The sequence below is a fragment of the Morone saxatilis genome, unplaced genomic scaffold, assembly GCF_004916995.1.
Source record: "Morone saxatilis isolate NCDOM2014 unplaced genomic scaffold, NCSU_SB_2.0 Contig18, whole genome shotgun sequence".
NCBI lineage: Eukaryota > Metazoa > Chordata > Actinopteri > Moronidae > Morone > Morone saxatilis.
The window spans coordinates 1,869,552-1,874,940 of record NW_023339740.1 but is presented as its reverse complement, the minus strand read 5'-3'; positions in this window follow the sequence as shown (position 1 = coordinate 1,874,940).

The window sequence follows — 5,389 nt, the reverse complement described above, 5'->3', positions numbered from 1 at the left end:
TTGGCTCTGTCAGAGTGTAACAATAAACCAACTCATTGTTTTAATCACAATCTTGACTCGGTTCTATCATATGGCATTGATATTGAACATTTAAATCTTCACAAATCCTCTCCTATCTGACCTTATTTAATAATTTTGAATATACTATTCAGTTATAAGCCATTAGGCAAGAACTTCCTACGCAGATCTAATCTGACAGTGCTGTAAAGCTAAATTTTAAGGAGGAGATTCCTTTCAGTGTTCAATTCAATGCAGTCGAATTTAACAGAGTCTCTTATTAACTTTTAGTCCCTCCGAAATGATATCTTGTTATAGTGTGCAGGCTCACTAGTGAAGAACATTAGAACTCTATCGCCTTCTATTAAAAGGAATATTTGAAAACATATTAAAACTAGCACGTGGACAACACCAAGGACCCGCCCAATTAAAGGCAAAGCTTAGAGAATCGGAAAGGAAATGGCGCTCTTCCAATTTATCGAATATCACTCATTGGCAAGATAATCTTAAAACTTATAGAAAGGCCGCTCGTGACGCCAGAGGAGCCTATTACTCAGCACTAATATGGAGAAAATAAAGCATAACCCTAGGTTCTATCAGCACTGTAGCAGGGCTGACAGAGAGTCACAGCTCTATTGAGCACATTCCCCATAAACTTAGAGTAGCCAATGATGTATGGCGTTCTTTTATAAATAAAATTATTACTATTTAGAGAGAAAATTATGGCCAGACCTGCCTATCACAGTTATCGTGGCTCTCAAGTTCAGGACTTCTAATAATGTTAATTTTAACTATATATTTGAATGTTTGTTGTTAGTCAATCCCACTAGGCTGCTAAAGAAGTGTGTATCTAGATTGGCCACTTCTGGGTTACGTACTATATATATTAATTCTTTCCTTATTATCAGGAATGTGCCACAGTCCTTTAAGTACGCTGTAATTAAAGCCCTCCCTTAAAAGCGCCACTCTCAGACCAGGGGGTTGTTAGCAAATATAGACCGATTTCTAACCTCCCCCTTCCTCTCTAAGATTCTTTGGGGAAAGTTTTAGTCCGGCTAAACAGTGTGTGACTTGTTTCCATAGCATTTTGTATATCGAGATTTCAGTGCAGGATGTTAGTAGTTCATCACAGGCACAGGTGTGTGAAGTTTCTTATTTTAATTGAGCTTTTGATTGCTTCTTGACAATGATTGTCTTGTACTATGTATTATTAGTCTTAGTGCTGCATTTGACACACTGACCGACTTAATATTCTGTTTCCAGAGACTTGGGATCAAATTGGCATTACAAGATCCGCACTAAGCTGGTTTAGTCATATTTATCAGAATTCGTCGCAGTTTGTAGCTGTTTAACGCATGAATCTTCAATAAAGATATAGAGTTCAGTCATGGAGTTCCCAAGGTTGCTTATTGGACCAATTCTATTACTTTTATATAGCTTCCCTTTAGGCAACATTATTAGGAAATCACTCCATTGCTTTCACTGTATGCAGGATATACGGCATGTTATATCTATCAATCAAGCCGATGAATTAAGTCAGTTATCTAAATTACAAACATGTCTTTAAAGACCATAAAACTGGATGAGCTGCAATGTTTGATGTTAAACTCAGAAAAAATTAAATTCTTGTACTTGGCGCCAAAAATCTTAGGGACTCACTGGTCTAGAGTATAGTTACTCTAGATGGCACTACCTTGGCTTCTAGCACACTGTCAGGAATCTTGGAGTTGATTATCTTGATCAGGATTTGGTCATTTAACTCCCATATAAAAGCAGTCTCTAGGACTGCCTTCTTTCATTTTAGTATATTCAAAATTAGACACATCCTTCACAAAAGATGCAGAAAAACTTAATCAGCATTTGTTACTTCTAGGCTGGATTACTGCAACTCTTTATTATCTATGTGTTTTGCCCTGAAGTGGTAAACACGCTCCAATTAATCCAAACGCTGCAACGAGTATTGACAGGAACTAGAAAAGAGATCAATCCTCCTGCTCTAGCTTCTCCTGCTGGCCCTGTTAAAAATTTAGAATGAATTTAAATTTCCTCCTACCTATATAGCTCTTCATGGTCAGGCCCTTGCTTATCTTGAACGAGCTCATAGTACCCTTATTACCCTCTAGAAACTACGTTCTCTGAATGCTGGGGTACTGTGGTTCCTATAGTCTCTAAAAGTAAAACAGGAGCAGACCTTCAAGTTACCAAAGCTCCTCTCCTGTCAAACCAGCCCAGTTGTGGTTCGGGAGCAGACACCCTCTCCACATTTTAGTAGGTTAGAGACGTTCTACTTTGTAAGCTTCATATGTTAGGGCTGGGTCAGGTGAGCTGAACCATCTTTGTTTATGCTGCTATAGGCCTAAGATATCGGGGATTCCCATGGTGCACTGGTCTTTTCCTTCTCTCTCTCTTTTGCATCATTCATGTCCATTAATGCATGTTATACTTCACTTCTTCCCCGGGAGTTGCATTGTGGCTTTATGTCTTGCAGGTTTTATCGATCTGGTGGAGCCTTCCTGCCATGGTCCTGCTGATTGCCATTAATACTGTGGCTATGCACTGTCTGTCTGTCTGTCTTGTCTGTCTGTCTGTCTGTCTGTCTCTCATGTCCTGTCTGCTCTCTTCTCTCTCTCTCTTCTCTCTCTCACCCAACTGCGAGACAGAGCGACCACCCACCTTGGCCGAGAGGATCTTGTCCTATGGTTTCTTGCCGTTAAAAGGCAGTTTTTCCTGCCCTTCCTTGTCGCCAAGTGCTTGCTCATGGTGGTACTGTTGGGTCTCTGTAAATGTTATAAGGAGTTCGGTCTAGACCTGCTCTATTTGAAAACTGTCCTGAGATAACTTCTGTTATGAATTGGCGCTATACATATATATATATATATAATAAAATTGAATTGAATTGAATTGAATTGAGACCCTTTTCCAGTGGTTGAGATGGGCCGGTACTCACCAGTACTGGTTTTTATTAAATATTCCTTCCTTAGTTTAGGTTAGGATTAGGGTAATGTTGTGTTTTGGGTTAGGGTTGTGCTAAACATGGGGAGCGAAGGCTTGCCTGTGTGATCCGGTCCAACAGAAGAGCTACTGTACCTTAAATTGCTGAAAAAGTTAATGCTGGTTCTGATACAAAAGTGTCAGAACACACAGTGCATCACAGTTTGTTGGTATGGGGCTACATAACATTATCACCACCAGCATACCCAGGTGGTGACACTGTTATGGCTGATCAGTGTATATATGCTTTAATGTGGGTCCTGCTTTATCAAATTTTTCCTAGTAGGTTAATCTAATCATGTGTAAAACTATAATCTGGAAACCATTATCTGGAAATTGATTTTATACATTTTCAACCCATATTCACTAAACATGTCTATGGTCATTATACAATAGACATACATTGTTAATACAAACCTTCTGTTTTTATTTTCAGTGCAGTTCTAACCAGGGCAAACAGTGTGGCATTGAAGGTGACTGTTCCATCACTGTTGAGAGGCATGTTCATGGAGACCAGCCTCTGTAGACACAAAACACAAAATCATATCGGATTTTAAAAACTACTTACAATCAACTCAATCACTACTAAAATACTTCTTTAATTTAAGTTTTTGTTTCAGATCATTCTTACTTTTAAGTTTTTATTAAATATTCCAATATCCAAGGGCAGCAGAGCATCTGCGTAGTACCAGCAGCGTGATTGCCATGTGGACATTATATCCCTAACCTATACTATGTGGTTGTAGTTGTTTAACTTCACCTTTCTATATTTGTCCCAAAAATTAAATATGTGTGCACATTTCTGTCCAGGGAGAGAGAGAGAGAGAAATGAAAACTGAAAGAGAAGCAATTCACAAAGACCCGAACTTCAGGTTCCTGATTGTTATTAATTTCTTTTTTTTTGCCACATACAAAAAAGCATTTAATTAAAGTTCAATGGTAAGCTTATTCCATGGTCAGATCTGTGTTTTGGAGGCAACAGCTATTACACAAACCTTTTAGAATAGCAGTTCAGGTGGATAGAGATTTGACACAGATTTGTAACTGGGCTACCTGCTTGAAGGTGTGTCTTTACAGGCAACAGTGATGTTCGAGAGAGTTCAAGATTGAATGAAGAGAGGGAGCATTGTAAGCAGGAACAAAGCAGTGAATCAAATCAATAAAACATTATGAAACAACTGTTTCATGGTGGTTAAGTTCTAATGCCCAAATACACAAAGCCACCTTCCTCCTTGCAATATGTAGACTTCTTTTTGAAACATGAAGGCTAACCTACTCTGTGGTGTCATTCACTCAACTCATTCAGGCTGAACATTTTTCCCACCTTGCAGGCAATACGATGAGGACAAAACTTTCCAAAACCCAGAGGAGGAGGTATTCTCCGTAGCAGAGTCACCACATCAAGGTGCTTAATACGCCCCCTGTAAGGAATACAATAATTAAAGGATTTTATACTCACACAATTACAGAGGGTCTTTCTCAAATTAAATTCAATTAAATTGACTTGCTAGCATAATGTTAGCTCTCTGGCTCATAGCTGAGCCAAAAGGCTTGATGAGCTGAGTGGACTAGAAATATCTCCAAGGCAATCCCTTACTTATCAGAAGGACCAGGCCATGGATTTCCACATCAACATTCATTGTTTTAATGGTAAATGGTATATGGACCTGTACTTGTATAGCGCCTTTCTAGTCTTACGACCACTCAAAGCGCTTTTACACTACGTGCCACATTCACCCTTTCACCCTTTCACACACATTCACTCAGTGATTGCAAAGTCCATCAAACAGAAACTAACTAATTTATACACCGATGCACATTGGGAGCAATTCGGGGTTCAGTATCTTGCTCAAAGATACTTCGACATGTGGCAGAAGGAGCCGGGGATCGAACCAACGACCTTTCACTCTGCCTCTAAGCCACAGCCGACCCATCATCATCAAAGGTTACTTTTCAGGAGTTTCCAGAGGCTGCGAGTCAAGCTGCCAGACACCCCTGATTTGCATTAAGTTGCCTGGACCTCTACTTTATGCCAATCAGTAGCAGCCAACATGACACCCCATCTCTTGATACGCACTAGGGTGCTACTTGCATGCATTGCATAGCTGCTCAATGTAGAAATGGCTAATTTGATTTGAGAAAGTTCCCATGCAGTGGATGAGGACAGGAAGGCCCCATGGAAGAGCTGTGCGCTAGTCTAAAATGGAGCTGGTGGTCTTGCAGGTGATAATTGTGGTCTCACCAATGTGAGGTTATTGTTTCAAGTTTATGGCAGCTTATGAAGTTTAAAACGTAAGTTGATCTGATATTTAGTTTTAGTCCTTAGAATGTAGCATGCTGAACCTTGAAGATGTGTTATGTTTTATATCTGTCATATGACCAATGATTAGGGTCACGCTAA